Here is a 19,475-nt window from a genome sequence, read left to right as displayed (position 1 = left end):
TTATACTCCACAAAGGATCAACGTATTCTAAAAGTATACACAAATTCGTCCATTAAACGAGAAGATGACCTCATAAATTGCACATCAAAATTAATACATTAATTAAAGGAGAGAATCATATTTTTTGAAGTATGCAACTTCATCAATCATTATTCAAATTCATTGTTTTTAATCAGAAATTAAAAATGACATCATTCCAATCGGGAAATGAAATTGAAGATTGAAGACGTGTACTAATTGTGTTCCTGAGAAATGTGCAGAGCTGCTGGCTGGCTGGCCATCAACATTTAATACTTATTTAGTATTGTCCGACTACAATGTGTGTGTACCTATGCCTATAGTCGGATGTATAAATGTATAGAGAGGAATTTCCAAATTGGTAAACGATTTTTTTTCATTGATGTGATTATAACAATTCATCACTGCAAGCAAGTTGCCTACGTTTGACTTTGACTTTGCTCAGTGAGACACCAACAAGAGTGGATTTGATGGCTAAGCAAAAGAAGGCAATGTCAATGATGCAATGTGCGCAATGCTCGCACATACTAATAATGCTGGTCTCACTTTAGTTGGTAATGAGACAAGGTAACCCTTCAGGTCGCATGCACGAGTCGTGTCAATCTGCACTAAATAGTGGCATAGGTATCGGTAATATATGATTTACGGCTTATTGTTCCCATTGTTTAAACAAACTTCAATCACTCGCTTGGTTAGATCTTTAGGAATCAAACTGTTATTTGTGGCAAAATGCTTTACTATTGGACAGAAATTTCGAAAATAAAATGCATCGTCAAGTCAAACGGTTTCGTTAGCATGTATCTCACACGATTTGTGCATGCTTTCTGAGAAGGTAGCTCAGATCTTAATTGCTGGGTTTGGTTGGTGAGTGAACTTGAAGGTCGACCTTCCCTTGAGTGAGGATTGTTGTCGTGTCACTGGTCTCAGTGTCACTGCCACCCTCAATGCAACAAATTATAACACATCGCATCTCACCAAACCAACATCATCCACTAAAACTTACTTGCTACCCTTCAGATAGTGGACCAATTTGCAAACAATTGTGCAGGATTACCAAGTAACCATCATCATCATGATAATGCTTAAATGTATCGTCTTCATCATTGTCGACGTTACGTAAGAAAATATCATCTTAATCGTCATGAGGAATAAAGGTTGATTTCTTACAAGTGTAGATTCTTAAACGAATATCCGGAAAAAATAACTTTCCCTGCCTGCAATAAAGCCGTATTAAAAAAAGACTACATATTAGTCTGATCTCCGTACGTATAGGTTTTCACTTTCACTGGGAAAAAACCAATAAAATAAAATTAAGAAGAGTAGAATGGATGAGATTTGAAATTACATGTCCATCTCGGGCTGAAATAATCTCTCTCAGAAACTGGTCGTGCAGGCAATAATGTGCAGGTAAGTCTTTGAACCCCATGGCCGAGGGGCATTAATATCCCGTTAGAATACTACTCAATACCACCACCACCACCATCACCGGACCCAAGATACCAGTTGGTGGGTAGTTATGTAGGTACTCCTTCTTTCTACGTCACTTTCCACACCGTTCCATGAGCAAAACCACGGCCATTCATACTTGATCCTTTCCTTTTGGATAATGGTGGTGCCGGTTCTTGCAAAAACTTGAGAGCTTAATTGTTATTTTGAAGAGCTTGATTGTCTTCTAGTCAAGTTTGTACATACATAAATTTAATAACATCGACAGGTATGCATATCTATTGGTCAACGCAACTTATGACCCTCCATTTCTCTATAAAATTAAAATAAGAACGGAAAGTTTGAAATTAAACGAGATGTACATATGTACGATCTTCATCACATCCCCCTGAGCAGAGCAACAGCAGCATATCAAATATCCGTCCTTGTCGTATGACTATTATGCGCTCACCTCTCCTTCCATGCCACAAAATAACTAATGATGATTGAAATTGTGGAGAAAGTTTAGTCGAGTTTCTCGAGTTGATCATTAAGTTGAGGGAGCGAGAGAGACGTTGCGAGATGGAATTTACGATGATGCTGATGATGCGATATGGGATAAATCTTTCCCCTGCTACGATATGCATTTCTTGTAGATGTTCATACACGAGTCTGTCATTGCACACATGCACCAACTCATCACCTACGTCTTGCTTGATCCTGTTCGTTAAATTCAAAGTGTAAGCGAAGAAGGTCAAGTTGACTGTTTGACTACCACACCCACTCGTTGGTAATGATACGACCACTGCTGCTACCTTATACATATGCCTTTTGTGGCCACAATGCGCCTTGCGATGGCAAATTATAATTCTGTCAATATGTGTGCATGTACATATACAATGTGTTTGATTGTTATGCATAAAGCCACGCTAGATAAACACGTTATACATAGATACAGATACTGGAAACAATTCAATTCCTTGTCTTGTACAGCCAACAATTGAACTGACCCTGCAATGAGCGATAGGAATTTTGCATTCTGTATGCAATTGAATTGTTTTTAAATGAAATATCACGACATTGTGCAGCATCGGAAGCACATACACATGTATTCGGTCGGAGGTGCAAATGTCACTCTACACCCAGTGTCTCTCCTCATGTGGAAAGTGACAATCATGCTTATGTACAGAGAGGTAACGTAACATTTGCTTAAAGCTTAGCACCGCATTGCATAATGATGCTAATGGTACAATTTGTAAGCCTGTTGCATTGTTGTAAGATCGAGGAGTGTTGTTGACTATGTGTCATTCTGTTATTTGCATTGCAGTTGACACTGTATGTCTTCCCTTCTAACGGTTGAAATCAAGTTTAAGGTGAAGAACTTGTAAATATTTGACTTTGCGGATGGATACACGTGTCTGGTTAAAAAATATAATATCTTAATTAATTTGTACCTTTACTTGAGCATTAAGCACTTAAAAATGTATATATATTTCTGCCTTATTGACATATATATTAATTTTAGTGCGACCTTTCTTTCCTTTCTTTCTGTCTTTGACCAACAAAAGGCCCATAAAGGTACAAGTACCACGCTTACATGTAACAAATGTGATTGACATATATAATATAAGGTCTCAAATCTGCGTACAACACAGTGCAATGAGATGTAACAATAATGTGCTAAAAATGTAATTTAGTAAAACACATTGATGCGAAGCTTTGTAAAAAAAGTAAGAGCAAAAGTCGTGCCATAAGTTACAAATGTGAAAATCGAAATCTCAAGTGATTCCTCTACAGCCTGCCAACAACAGCTCAGAATGATATCCTTTGAAGATAATCTTTCAAATAATTTGCATACTGTTCTTCATTCTTTCTTATTATAGTGAGCAGTCAATTTTTGATGTTCACTTAAGATTCCTATTTATTCATGATAATACGCATTTATCATGATGAAGCTACCACGCGGACTTTCTGAGATTACGTACAGGGAGCTTATTGTCAGTACTTCTGCGTTCTATCCCTGCACATCTACCGAAAATATGTATGACGTAATTCTTCGAAACGACACTATGCACGCATCAGCCCTTTATCGATAGTGCAAGTGAATCTATTTACAAAGAATCGACTTTTAAAGTCTGGTTCGCATCCGTCAGTTTGCATTTTGCTCTTCCACCACGACCAAGAAGAAGTCTTTTAGCATGGGAGATAAGAATTAAGATGCATCTTTCTTGAACATGAGCACTTGTAATTCGTCTTCTTGCGTTGGTTTGATAGAAGAGCAAGTAGTGAACCAGTGCTAAAATGGTGGTTGGTCCTGTGGTTACGCGCTGCTATATATGTAGACAGTGTTGTTATTTGATGTGTATTTTGTAGTCTTCATCGTATTGACTATGATCGGTCGTTGAACTTCTCTTGGCAACAGCAACTAACTTAACTACATTGCATACATTGCATTAACTTTACACACATTGCAGCCACCAACCATCCAACAACAATCCATTCATATCTATCTACTTTAATGCCGATGCATTCCTAATGTGTCGAGTCCGCACATGCAAACATACAATGTGCATGCGTCCTTTTACTAATAATTGGATACCAATGGGTTGTTATCAATTAATAACGACGTTCATAATTAGCCATTTCAAGTGTTAAAAATTAAACTCTTTCATTCTAAATCTGCATCACAATGTCTCATCTCATCAGCAGTCAAAAAGTCGCGTATAATGTAGCCGCCGTATGCAGACAACGATGCATTGTTCTACTTTACTGCGTACGCATAATTACACTGGTACAATTGTTTATAATTAGCAGAATAATTTCCATCTTAATGCGTAAGAAGACTGCGGAACTGCTCATGAATTGCTAAATCGGGGTGCGTAACTTGGTGCAATTTCGACACGTGTATTTAAATTTGCTGCACAATTATTACGCAAACTGCAGAACATAAATTCTTATGGTTGCATGCGGGAGCAGAGTGCTCGGCTGGAGAAGGAAAATATTTCCTCACTCGATCCTCCTCCAATTAATTATCTCCTTGTTTTCAGCGATGGTGGTGGAATGCATAGTAAATATTTGAGAAGAAGCTCTTCATCTCCAGCATCCGACTTGACCCGAGTTGTTTATTTGGTTGGTCACGAAATGTAATCCCGGAAGATGTATCTTTCAGCAGCCACGAGTGAGGAAACCGTGGGATAAAGTTTTCTCCTCTCTGCCCATCTCTAGTTAGTCGGAATTCGGTATCTGGACCAGTGGTTGAGTTGGTCCATGCAATTTAGGGCATTTGCATGCAAATATGAAATTAGGATGTGAACTGCAACTTCCGCTCATGACATCATTGTAGCCGAGTTACGTGTAAGTAGCAAGTAGATTGTCTGTTATTAAGAGTTTTATATTAATCCCATGAGTAAATTTGAGAGAGAAACCCTTTCCGATGGATCAAATGGTTTTTTGAGTTGCATTGTTCTTCGGGGACACGAACCATTTCTGCACTGCATGCAATTTCTCTCAGATCCAGTTCCCATATCTTTTTTGGTGCATCCAATTATCTTTAAGAACGATTCGGTGAATAATTGAGCCACTGATGCATTGCATGTAATGCCTTATTTTTACTGCGGTAGTGGTGCTTGGTCATGCAATGTCGTTCGTTCTGCCGAGCACTTGTTTTCTTTAAATGACGAAGAAACGACATGTGATGCACGAAACGTATGTAGGTACATATGCAAAAGAGAGGTGATTGATTTTCCTTCATACGAGTAGACACAAGCCCATAGTGTTCATGCATAGTTTTGAGCATTTTTAAACCACTGAAGAAATTTCCTTACAAAAATTTATACATTTATTTTCAACTAATTTGAATTTCAAGTTATTACGATGATGACGTAATGGCTAAAAAATCAAGCCAAGTAAGTATGCTTGCATTAAATGCCAAGTGGGTATCAGACTTCATCACACGATTTTAATAACCTGAAGTTTTTAGCAAAGCAAAATGAATTAAAATTTCAGTTGGATAAGCAGAAATAAGTGGTTTAAGCAAATCGCTGCAACGTTGTGGCAGCAGAAAAGTTACTGACCTTCCGTAGCAGAAGAGAGAGTAGATCTACTAACAATGAGGTAAACTCAACGTGAGTTTAGAATCTGAGACTGCCAATTAACAATCAACCAGCCAACCAGTCAACAATCGACATTCATTCTGATACACTTTGATGCTCTCCTAACAATGCATTCTATAAATACACTACACCCTTTGCTCCTCATATACATACATATGTAATTGTATGTATGCACATATGTATAAATACGTGAACTGCAAGTCTGAACCCTTGGCATTGCTATAACTCAACTTTGCTCGATAATATTGGAAACCTTGTTTTACATAATTCATTCTACTCGCATTTGATTGTTTCCCATTGTCATACTTACTTTGTTTGATTTCAATTTTAATTCTTTCAAATGGCGTAATTGTTTTAGAGAAATGGAGTTCCGACTAGTTTTTGTCTCTGGTGAGATCCATACTAAATGCTAAAATTGGCTTAAATGAGCAATCCACAAATATATTTAGTAATCCATTGTCACATGTCGTATAGTATGTTCATTGTGACAATAAAACTTGTCAATTTAATCCACTCATTCATCGGTTGTCGCGAATTACTCGTACTTAATGCTTAATGTCTTTTGTACTCGGAGCACATTCATCATCGTTTTATTCGCACGATTTTCCTTGTTGATATTCTCCATGTCAATTTTTAAATTGAGCATGTTCGACAGCACTCATTTTTGACTGCTACATATGTACATGCATACTTATAATAAATGGTGTAAATAAATAACAGTGTGACTGGATGAATTGTGCTCACTCTGGATCAAGAGATATTTACAGTAATTTTCATGTTTTTTGCTGCCATTAAGCATAAATTACGTGCATATTATTTGGTGGACGTGAATACGAGCTGTATGTAGTGAGTGCACTTTTTGAGCAAAGTCAATTGCATATTAAACACCAAGTTATAGTGTATTTATATTAATTCAGTCTCAGTCTCAAACGTGTTCAGATAATGTTTAGAAATTCTGCTCTTTTAAATGTTGATATTTCAACAACACAGTTGAAAAATGGTTTTTGATGTCTCGTCACTGTATTAATTATGTCACTGTTAACTTACAATGAAAGTCTTTCACATGTATAAATCCGATATTGGTGAGAGCTATTTTATTTTGTTCGCTACAAAAAACTAAGCAGATTCCACTATTTTTCCGAACGTGAAAAATCACCAAAATATTCTTAAGCCAAAACCTTATTTTTTAATGTGGTAGCTTTTCTATTTTTGGCAAGATTTCAAAAATTTCAAAACATGCATTTCAAAAAATTTTAATTTTGCCTAGGATTTCGTGAAGTTAAAAAAGGAGCAAAAAATCCAAAAGCTCCAAATTTTCGAAAATACATTTTTGAAGAATTAAGCAGCTAATTCTAAGAATAATAGTTTTTCTAATTCTTTATTAAATCAAAATTGGAAATTTTACAGAGTAACTGCGTACAGTATAAAATTAAAATTGGTCCCATCAAAATCAGAGTTATTCACCTGAAAGATTTACATTGCCACAAGCTGACGTAAGTACTTATAATATTTAAATTTATCAACATTTATATATAAAAAAAAGTGGTGAGTTTGTAACATGATTATCCGACAGGCTGCAAATGTGGACTGTTGTGGGGACCAAATCAACTCTCGAGAGGTAAAGGACAGATATCAGACACGGAAACAAATTGCAAACAATTTACAAATCCAATCTCCAGATAAATCTGCACTAGTATGATAACGGTTGGAGAGATCATCATCCCCACTACACTTGTAAATACATATGTACTTATCACTCGAGAGCGTATTATTATTAGTGTACTATCATCGTCAGCTATGCTTATGTGTAACTATGAACCCGCTCAGATTATTATTTTTTTCAGTATAACCGGGCCAGGCGGAGTGACTAATTGATCATTTCATTCCATGACCATTTACCTCCTCTCCAAAGGGCAAACCTCAATTGCACCACCACAAAAGTGCATTTCCTACTCGTCTATATGCACAAATTTCGTCTCCAGTCCCGTCATTCACCGTCATATTCACAACCATTTTATGACATGAACATACTTTTTAATACACCAAATCTCAGCATTACGATCTTATTACCAGGTCAAATAAAAAATACTTTGCGCTATTGTCTTCAACATTTTTTAAGAACATTAAGTACAATAAGCAAACATCACAATATACGGTTCTCATAATTATTACGTCTCCTCCTCCTTACCACAATTCATGTCAAGTGACATATGAAACCATGAGGAACGATTATAATAACATATTTCAAATATCAAGTGGTGGCAGACATGGCTTATCAGCAGCAGCAGCAGTAGAAAAAAAGCCCAACTGCTGCAGCAACGTTTTTCTCCGAGGTAAGATCAGCCACACCCACCCAACCCACCAAGCACGCGGGGATAATAAGACGCCAATGTGCTTAATCTGCATACACACATGAGCACGAATTGGCTAATGCCTGGTAGCAGCAGCAGCAGCTTTACAATGAAGTGATTCCTTATGGAATGGCATTGGCGTTCATGTGGATGCGTGCGTTGACTCAGGAGGGTTTTTAATAGCAAGCAGAGTTCAGTGCACCCTCCGTCATAATAACAACACAACTCCAACAACTCGGCTCTTTTTGCACAGTAACCACCACCATTTTTGCAACCGCACAGCACACTACGCCACCATTGCATTGGGGAAGCATAGCATTTGGAGGAGAAGATAGCGAGTGAGTGCCATTTATTATCCAGCAGCATAAAATGCACGCACTTTCCAGCTCCGATAGACCAACCAACAAACTAATTGCTACACTCGCTTAATTGATGTTGCCCCCACCACTCAACTGATCATGATGAGGATGATTATATCCCCTCCAATTTCTGCATTCCTCGCACACTGCACTTTGCCATTAGAAATGTGAACCTATAAACTGCAGGCCAAGGATGGAATATGCATGTAATTGACAGATTTAAATTAGTCAGGAGCATATTAACACGAGCAATGTCAGAGCTAATCGTAAGTCAAACTGGAGAAACTAATTGGATGAAACTCATACAACTTAATAAGTAGTTCTCATTTGGGATCAATTTTCCTGGAAGTGAAAGCATTTCATCACGTGCCAATATAGCTAGTACATGGTACAAATAGATCCGTGATATGCATATTACACATTAGTGATTACGAATTAAGGTAAAAATGCCATAATCCTTGCGGTTCAGCTTGATTGATGCATCTCTACCCCACCACTTATGTAACTCCATCGTCTGCACTCGTCTAAAAGTATGGTCATTTTTTTCGGGACAGAGCAATTCCGTCACTTAAAGCTTGCTGCAGCTCTGAGCATATGAAGAAATCAAGTGGGCTTGAGAGACAAATGTGCATGCAACCAAGGAACGAACAACGTATAGACGAGAGCATAGTTTGGAATGACGCAAAAAGAAAAAGAAAATGATTGTGGTGTGGCAGTGGTAAAAGCTGGGTTGGTTACCCGGGTGGATGAATGGGCGGCGGGCATTAACTCCTCGGTGTAGTATCACCACCACCACCGTGCTCAGTGTGCTGAGTGTGTGTAAGTGCGTGAGGACGTTGACCAGGAGGAGAAAGTTCCGGGAGATCTCGGAACACCCGGGTATTCAACCCTACTACAGCACCATGCGTCCACCGGGTTCACCGCCCTGGTCCGGCCTTGCCAAAAACTACTACACCACACAGCTCAATCTTCACCTTCAGCATGGCCAAATAATATAGCGAGCTTGCTTTTGCTCGGTTGGTGTTGGGGTTGGAAACATTGATCCCCCTTTTCGCAATCTCATCACACAGATACCCAGCTTCGATGAGTACACAACATTTACTCCCAACTACTTAGCTTTATTACCTTTTCGTCAGGACGAAAAGTTTCAAAGGCTCGTGGAATAAAATGGTATTTTCTCCAAAAACACTCAATCATCAGAGTTCATCATTCCATCCAACCACCACCAGCCTCGTGTAATTCGCGTGCATGCACATGCCTCAATTCAAATGGGAAAAGCAATGTGGTGCATTGTGCACGTCGTCGTCGGGTAGGTGAAAAGACGCCTTTATACCTTATTTAGACTAACCACATGCTACACATACACTTCTGCCGCTTATGTATGCGAGTAATATTAATAGCACTGTCTATATTTTTACAAGAGTCTATCACTTTTGGTAGGAAAACAGCTTCTTTTTCGGTGAGTCGTATTATGCAAACAGTATGCAAGTAATTACGTATTTGTCCTATTTTCTTCAAAGTGTACATCACGGAAATCCTGTTCATATTGAAATTTTGCTCCCACTACAGTGTTACAGTCAGGCAATATACATTGTGAAATAAAAATTTAAAAAATGTCCCAAAAATGTAACGATCGGGTAACGGTGACTTGTGGTATTTCCATTTTTATTTCTAATTCTTTCAATTTTATGCCAATATTTAAATTAATTGGCGTTAGTTAGACGTCGTAACATTGTGGTAGGTGAATTTTTAGTGTTTTTTTAGTGTGGATTCTAGTGGGTTCTAGAGGTTTATTTTCAGCCCGCATGTGCCACTCATTATTACCAATTGGTCCAGACTTGTAGTAGTTTAAATAAGTACGTAATATTGGATTTACAACAAACCGATGTTAATATTTGTGCAATGTCCGTACATGAATTTGAGCACAGTGCTTTAAGATTTTTTTAGAGCAATACGTCGATGATTCCATGTAAAAGCCGCACTTTCATCTTATCTTGAAATATAGCCCACTTACTTATGTTCTCCACATTTTTGTGGGTTTAATAAACCAAGAAGAGAAAAGTATGCATGTATGGACTTAAGGTAGGCCATGGTCTGCTGTCTCGTGATGGGTCATTCATCCAGGGAACAAAAACCCCGAATTTCGTTCGATCACCTCCCAACGCCCATGCATCATCTTCATCATCCTCACATCAAGCCGGGCAGCAACAAAAGGCGGGTTGCAGGAGGGTTCCCGTTGTTAACGGCCCATGAGAGCCAGTGGTGCAGTCGACAGTGACTAATGTTCCGTCACATGCATCTATTCGGGGGAACTTGCCAATTGCAAACGACTCTTTCAACCAAGTTCATTGGCCCAACCTTTCTCCACAACACGCAAAACGTACGCACCTATTTCTCACAGTTTACGTAATCAAAGGAGATGAGAGTGAGGAGTTGCCACTCATTACATCATTTTTTCCGATGCAACTATATTTTTGGAAAAGTGAAAGCAAATTAGTTTGATTTTTTAATATGAAAATGGAGTAATAACCACAATTCTTATTTCTAATCGCTTTCTCCTTGTCCCAGATAAATAAAGCGGAATACTGCACTTCGTCCACTTTGTGTAATTTCACATGTCACATACTTACTTAAGAATAGACAAGAAAGTGGTTATTGAAAAGCGAGCAGCAGTTATTATTGCAGTTACATCGAAAAGGTAGCATTTATTCCTCGTAATATCCAGCATTTAGAGAAACCTTTCGTTGGCCTGAACAGCTCTGTCCAATCCAAGGTTATCGTAAGCACTCGAGTAGCGAGTAGGGAATAAATGCAGCTTAAAATATATTCCTAAAGTAATTTTCTTAAATTCTGCTAACATTTCGAGCAAGTCGAATTATTGCAATTTTAAAATCCTTGAGCAAATCTATCCTTATCGTCAAGACACACATTTAACTGCTGGAACCATGATAAGAAAAAACGGGACCGGAATTTTTAGGAAAGCAAAAAATTTATGTAGATCCTTCTAATGTTTCAACATTGGCCTTTACCTCTGCGTATGGATTTAGATGGGCGGATTCCCAGAGGGAAGGATTGTCTAGTCTGAGATAGAGAGACAGAAGATCAAGACGTAATCATGCGGTGAGATATGCAACAGTGTGGGTGTAAGCACATCAGAGTTTGAAAAGTATGAAACATTTTTGGCAAACCATTCGATACACACACATTTTTCGCACTTTTGTCACCCTGGCGTAGAATAAAAATAAAATTGCCGTCCCATTTACACACGTGTGTGTTTACGGTTTCTGTCTCTTGCAATCTTATCCAACCACGGGTAAGAAAATACACATGCGTGTGGTTGAATTTGCTCTTAATCTATGCAAAGAAAATATCAAATCAGACAAATGGAAAGTGCTTTCGATTCATGCTTAGCCATCCAATTGTTTTTGATTACTCATTAAAGTGACGAATTTATATGTTGAATTAAATTCCAAGCCCTCGTTTTATTAGCACCACCACTCACTCACACGCAGAGTAGAACACAGCAAACTTGAGATGAGACAGTTAAAAAAACATTACGCAAAATTGTGTACGATATGTGCATACATATTCTATGTATCCGTACCGCGGTAACATGATGCCGACATGGATGCTGTATGTGGAACACGTCAATTCGGATTTTGGAACAGGTCATTAGAATAATTTTGTTTACAAACATCGGTCAAGTTCATCCAGCTACTAATTTCCACATCAACAACAGCACCACTCTCCACTGGTGATGCTGACCCAAATGAACTTAATAGAAATTCTCGAACCATTCTTGTATCTCCATTGTGTTACGGGTCATTACCAATTGTTGTATGTATCCGATATAATTACTGAATAGACTATCCTGTACGGAACAATAGTTCTTTACTGCATACATACTACGAACCATGAGTTTCACAATCTGAGCAAGTGACCCAATTAAATGCTGTCTCTTCTTGATGTGAAAATAATACTTGAACCAAAATCAATTAAAGGATGGAAGGAAAAAAAATCGGAAAATGATAAACAACTCATTACACACACACATATGAAGAAAGAAAAAAACATAAATAAATTTAGTGAGTAGTTGTGTCAATACCCAGAAATTTTCCCTGATATTGCATCCAGCTGTCAGCATTTTCCCATGCAGTTGTATAATTTTTTAGTAAAAAAATATCTCTCATATTAACACACACATACTGCAATGCATCTTGTGAATGATTCGCGTTAATTCAAACCAACTCTAGTGGTGCATGGGTTTGATTATATTATTTTATCCTCGCCGCAATAGTTGTCCATGTTGGGTGAAGGAGAATGGAGGGAATAAATAGAATGCATGCAAGTAATTCGATAGGGATGGACATTAATAAAGTTTTCCTATCTGGTTGGAGGAAGCAATGAGGAAATGACTTCTAATACCATAACTATAACAACCACCATCCCCACCCACCTACTCCGAACAACACATACATATACAGTCATCGAGTCCATTTAGCCAGCCTAAGATAAGCCAGAATGAAAATATGGCGATAAGTGACGCAGTCATCGTCACATCATCCTCACAATTTGTCAGCGAGAGGAGGGAGAGAGAGAGATTCCCAATAAAATGAACAAAATCAGAGCTACATAAAAGTTAGTGCAAGCAAGTCGACCACTTACAATATTTGTCGATTGGAATCACCCAAACTAAACGTTCGTTGTGTGTGTGATTTGAATTTGTGATGACTTGAATTACATTCTTTCACCATTTTGTGTGATATGACTTTGGCCTTAAATCTGCTCTTGTATGCATGTAGCATATCTACCTCTCATGTCACGTCGTGAATCTTGCTTGTTTGTCTGTCTCAAACATAATGTGATGGTCAACATCCAAAATCCTGCCAGTGGACATTTCGCCTTATGCCCATTGTACATATTCACACTCACTTTAATATAGAAGAATGAAATCTCCCCTTATCAAAACCTATTCAACCTGGCAAAATGGCAATCTTAATCAATACCAACTTCCTCCTCTAAACAATTAATTTGTCAAACCATGTATATCCCTCGCAAAATACAAGCTTTATAACAACACCTACCTCGAAATATAGCACTACGAAACTCCATGAACTCCTCGCTCTTTCTCCTCTCATCGTCATCATCCAAGGAAAAGTGGCTTATTGCTTCACGTTGGGAGAGGATGCATGCAGCGAGCAAAGTGTCAATGCTACCAAAATCCACACAACAGACTTACAACCGCAAATCTTAATTGAAACCCTTTGAAGAATCCAGCTTCAATCAAAACATTTATACATACGCAAACTTATTTAACCAACCAGATACACATACATGCAAGGTTAAGGTCCCCCTACAAAGTTGAATCGTTTTTTGTGCATACAAAATGATTTGCATTTGGACGATGATGATGATGATATTTGAAGTCGTCGAGCTGGTGCAGAAATTGGTGGACAGGAGTTAAAAATAATAATGATGATGATGAGTTTCTGCTATATTTTGGTGGTGCTGGAGAGTGGATGGATGAATGAGTAGTGGTGCGAGAGTGAGTATTGCGGGGAAGGTCAACGACACTGAGCAGGCCAATGCACGAACTTACCTTACTTTTCCAGCCAAAACAACGCAGCTTCCTTCCTTCCTTCCTCAACCGGCTCCCTCTCCCTTTCGTTATCAATTTTTTTTGTCACTTTCTCCACTTTTTATCCATTTCAACCACCACAATTCTGCACCCACGGGCATATAAGTCACGGTCTCTTAACACTTTAAGAATCGAAAAAATGAGACGCGTGTGGTTTTGTTTTGTTTCGTTTCGTGGGTGTCGCACTCGGAGAAAGTTTTCACTTTTATTTCAGCAATAATAAAAGCCTAAAGTGAGAAATGTCAGGTTGAAACGAAGGTAAATAGTGTGTATTAAATGTTAAATGTATAATTAAATATTAAGTAGTAGATTTTTTTATATGTTACGAAGTTAATGTTAATGTTGCTAGCACCTTGGACGATAAAGTGATGAGGACGGTGTTGCAAATTGCACGTATAAGTTTATCTCTGTTTTTTTCTTTATAGAAAAAGTATGTTTATATAGTTTTTCTTTATATATATATAGAAGATTGGTCACGAAAACAGGAAGGTCTTTCCTTTTCCGGGTTTTACGACAGCAGGTTCCAGATGAATGACGTTTTATGAAGTTTCAGGTTTAACTGTAAAACAACTTTTTTTTCCGTATGAAAATTTAAAATCTCCAAGTTGATTCCAGGCCACTTTTTTTTAAATTCAGGTACACCGATTAACAAGAAGGATCTCAACTTTCTCCGCAGCACAATATTTATTTTTTAAGAGAAGGTCATACAAATATTTCCTAGATACGTGTGGAGTTTCGTCGTCGTAATGTAATGGATGACATGACCTGTCAAAGCAAAATAGTAGTATGACGTTTTAGAATGGAAACTTGTGGAAAACTTGCCTTTGGGGAAGTGTGTGAAACTTTGTGTGTGGCACAGAGCAAGAGCAGAGCTTGACTGATATTATTCGCATGGATTTGCCAACTTGAGTCGAGTTTTACTTGGACGGATTTGGCATTGGTCTCATCTCGTCGCTCATCGTTCAGTATGATATGCATTTGCTCCAGCGAGAGCAACACACAGTAAAGCATCGCATGCGCTTGCTTTTCATCACAACTCAAACCATCACGGCAAATGAACAAAGATTCAAACAAATTTTGTACTGTTGCTTTGCTGCTATTCACTGTCAAGTGCCACTGCCAAACGCAACACAACCGTTGAATATCAAATTAATGCTAGGCTGCAGTTGCAGTCTATTTTCCTCAATAAATTACAGAGTGAGAAATTAGACTGTTGATGTTGCACATTGATTCGTAAGCAAAATTGGGAAAGATGAGACAAGTGGAAATTGATCGTTTGCTCCGTCATGTTGCTGAACGCGTGCTTCGGTGTAACGGCCTACGACTGACTGGAATTACTGGAAATGTATGAATATATCCTTGTAGTACTACTTATTTATCCAAAATAAATGCAAGTAGTGACGGTTTGTGGTGACTACCAACAGAGGAACTGCATTCAGTGAATGGTCAATGAGCTTTGAGAGTATAGCATTAACGGGAAAACCACGTCGTCTCATTTTCCCAGCATTAAAGGAATTGTGATATGCAAAAATATGCATTAATTTGTATGACTAATATTTCATATTGGTTTAGAAGTACATACAGACTTGAGGCTAAAGGACAAATTGAATCCAAATTATTTGCGAAGTTGGGAAAAAACTTGCACAGTAGTCAAAGCTATGAAAATTCCATTTTAAAATTTTAAAACTTAGTAAGTTGGTACATTAAGTGATAAAAATTCAAAGTTAAGCCAAAGTTATTCTCACCTAACTATTGTTACAAAATGAAATATAAATGCCCATATAAGCAGATATAAATGCCCTGAAATATAAATAGCGCATATTAATGCCACATGAAATTTGAAGCATGCATATTACCAAGTTATTTTAATTCGCTCCTCCTTATTATTACCCTGGTCAATGGTCATGGTTGCTGAGATGGTGATTTCTCACCACAAGTTCTTGTTATGGAATGAAATACGGACATTGAGATTGAGACGCGACCTTGCTCCACATTCGATTCAATTGAATTTATACAGTGAAGAAGATGTGATTTGTGGGTTGCTTCAGATTAATCTCACATGTCAATATAAATGCACCACGAATGTCAAACCGCAAATAAAATTGTTACGAGTGTTTATGTCTACATTTATGGTGTGAGTTTAATTGTTCTTGACCCACAGGAAGTAATGATGAGAACAAAGGCTCAAGAGCAAAATGTGTAGGTGGCAGTGTATATACAACTCATCGTCTGGCAATAATGGCAAATTAATCGTTTTCGTGTAGCAAGTTTGCATCAATAAATTCAGTTTAATGCATTTAACAATAAGTCAATATGTTGAACTGTCAGAAAATTTTGAAATGCATGTGCTCCGAAGGAGGTTATGCTCATCTGGAAAATTGGAACCTTTAATCGTGTTATTTTTTAAATGGATTTCGCTATTATTAATTAAGCAGCGAAGAAATTATTGTTCACAAGTAATCGTAGGTTATACTGCCATTTATCGGAGTCCACATTAATTAATAGTTGCAAATCAATGAAATTCCAATAGGCAGACTACTGCATATATGTAGTATATGTGAATATGTATGCATACACCTAAGGTCTTGCGAGTAGGTATAACCAACCATTAAATAACCTTCGTTTGTAGTAAGTATAGGTATGTGTATATTTTATGCCATGCAAATAGTCCACAGGGCGTAATATCGATAAAATACGAATTTAGTAGGCGATTTTAACAGTCTGCGAGTCAAAATTGGCAACTTTTCATTTTTTACCACATTCCTCAAAAATGTCACAAGTTAGGTAAATTTTAAATTCTTAAAAAGTATAATCAAAAATTGAATTACGCATTGAATTAGGTGCACCTATGTATATATCGATTTTGTTGGTTACATGACAAAATTGAAGATTTAATTTATATTTATTTCCATGTAGGTATCTACATATTTATAGGTTAAATTTCGGTGCTTAATAACAGAATGCTTCATGCGGTAATTACAATGTAGTGTAGTAAATTACATTAGCAAAAACTTTTTCCTAAGCATATATTCGCTGGAATAATTATTCGTTAAATTTAGCACAACAAAATTCAATACCATATCAAAATGTTAATCGATATACCATCAATTTAAATTGCACGCTACTAACAACCCATTTTCAATTAGGGTGCAATTTGCCGATCTCATTACCCTCATTACCATCAATCATCATCTCATTACTATCAATATTTTGCATCACATGTGAATATGTCCCCTCTTTCACTATCAAGACAATTATACATTGTACACGTAAGTCCTGCTTATTTAGGATACTTTGTAAGTACAACTGAATTATCATGAAAATGACACTTTCAAAATGAAAATCTAACCTTCCATATCGTGTAATATAGGAGAAAGCATTTCATAGCAAACTTATGTCATGTAAATTTAAATTTAGCATCACAGGCATTTCACAATCCCATTTCACAACTTAAGATACACTAAACTTCAAAGGAAACTTAAGATACAATTCAAGCCACATAATAACGCCAAACAAAATGTCCATCCCCATACGATAACGGTATTAAATCCTGAGAAGCTATAGTCAATGTGAAAAAAAATGTTATCAACTTACCTAAATTCATCAAAACTACTATTTAAGTTCCCTATAAGTAACATGCTAAATTTACAAAATTCTTTCTTCAATTGTTAACTGTTTATACCAAAAAAAGTAGATATGTACGACCATTTTTGCATTTCCTGCAGATTAGTCCACCTGTAGTGGAACTTGTCACGTTAATTTTCGGTTTCTGTTATCAAGTTTATTTTCTTGGCGTAAATTTTACTGCTATCAGTCGCCACCGCTATGCAAATTATTAAGTTCATTTCATACTTTTATTAGAGAAAACAGTGGATTCGCTACGAGTGAAAGTTATGCATTACATGGACTGGACACGCTACTCACTTTATTTATAGAGTAGAACAAGCAATGTTATTCTACACCATGTGCTACGTTACGTGCATTCCGTTGCATGAAAATAAGAGAGGAAACCATAGGAAGACCTGCGCCTCCCGGTGCTGGTGGCCTCACATGCTTTCACTCCACTACAAAACGAACGGTTTCTCCAACCATCAAGCCATTGCATTCTCTTTGTCCAACCAACAACCTTATTAAGAGTTGCATCCCAACTTTCACTTACATTTCCTGAAAACATTGGTGCAAAAATAAATACAAATTCATCAGTAACACTCTTGTTCAGTGGTTTCTGAAAAAATTGTGTAACTTTTTAGACGTATTTTTCGTTTGGACATCAGCACCAATCCTCTCGGTAAGTGAAAAGGTTTCAGGTAAAAATAGAAATATTTATCCGACATGTTGTTTACTGTACAATAACAATTCGGGCGCATATCCATGACAATTTAGCCGTTACTTGCATAAGCTGGACTTACAAAATATCGCTGTTACCATTTTGAGAGGGAGAGAGACCTTGATAAAGCATTTATTATGAGGAAAATATTACGTCTCAACACTGATCCAGGCGACTACCTGGGTTGGAAAAGATTATGCCGGAAATTCAATTTGAAAGAATCCGAATATATTAAAAACTTCTGAGTCAGAAGTTCTGACGTCAAACATTATTACGACACGAAGGACAAGGGCATTTCCTTCTACGCAAATTTAAATGTGTTTGCGGAAGCAACTCCTGCAAAGTTTTGCATCCCTGGAAAAGAACAAATGCAAGCAATTAAGTCGAACATTGTCATATTTCCGACGGAAGAGATTGCACCAGAGATACGCGTGACCTAAATGTATCGTCTAGCTAGCTCTGTACCCAATAAAGTGGAAAGTTGAAAGGCAACCTTCATATTATCACAGTCTGGTCGGAGAAAGTCCCTGAGTTGGGCAAGATTATTGCAGCGTAGGGAAGTGGAAGGCATGAGGAAGGACAGAAGGCTATATTCAGAATAAAATAAATGTACACATGATGATATGGGATCATCGGAAGGACACAGAGTAATCATTTCATGTTCAAGAACAACATAAATATAACCACCATACATACATAAATTCCTTATTTCTACGACTCAACGTTTATCCTGATGAAAGAATGTAAACATAAAATGAAACAAGGGACAAGTTGGTGATGAATAATTGACAATGGGGGAGAAGTAGGTTAAGCCTTCCAACCATAAGCTTGGTGGTGGTGGTGGTGGTGGGGCTCGCCTATTAGAAAAACATTCGAGAAGTGCAACAAGGTTTGCGAAGTATCAGTTTAAATTGCTACTCCGAAATGAACTGCGTGTTGCATTGCACTACTAAAGTTGCGTGGATGGAGTCGGGATCGGGATTAAACTGCAGGAAGGACACCGCACTCCACGTGCACATTCTTTCTCCGGGAACCACTTTCTCCTGGAAGAAAGTGGGTCATCCATTACCTACTTGTATGCAACACAACCACAACCACCACGGACGTAGGTGCAGCAGAACTTGTTGCGTAGTTGTCGTGTTGTCTTGTCTTGCATAGCGGATGGAATTTTGTCGTATGCATTATTCTTTACAAGGTTTTACTATGTATAATTAACTACCTATTTGGAGTATTTGGACAATACGT

General features: G+C 37.6%; 1 protein-coding gene and 1 long non-coding RNA gene across 2 annotated transcripts in view; one reads left to right on the top strand and one right to left on the bottom strand.

Moving 5' to 3' along the window:
- The window catches only part of LOC110851528 (ecdysone-induced protein 74EF), an 86,901-nt gene extending 72,120 nt beyond the window's left edge, over positions 1 to 14,781 (bottom strand). Inside the window, exon 1 of the mRNA XM_022099343.2 lies at positions 13,865 to 14,781. The gene's annotated coding sequence lies outside the window, so the exon portion shown is untranslated. The remainder of the gene's footprint in view (positions 1 to 13,864) is intronic.
- On the top strand, positions 6,329 to 7,618 carry LOC118436093. Its single transcript, XR_004835195.1, has 3 exons — positions 6,329 to 7,048; positions 7,129 to 7,289; positions 7,400 to 7,618. It is a non-coding gene; the product is annotated as an uncharacterized LOC118436093 (long non-coding RNA).
- Positions 14,782 to 19,475: the final 4,694 nt, after the last annotated feature.

Source organism: Folsomia candida, unplaced genomic scaffold (genome assembly GCF_002217175.1).
Source record: "Folsomia candida strain VU population unplaced genomic scaffold, ASM221717v1 Fcan01_Sc006, whole genome shotgun sequence".
Lineage (NCBI taxonomy): Eukaryota > Metazoa > Arthropoda > Collembola > Entomobryomorpha > Isotomidae > Folsomia > Folsomia candida.
The sequence above is the reverse complement of the archived record's forward strand: the minus strand, read 5'-3'. Positions and strand labels throughout refer to the sequence as shown.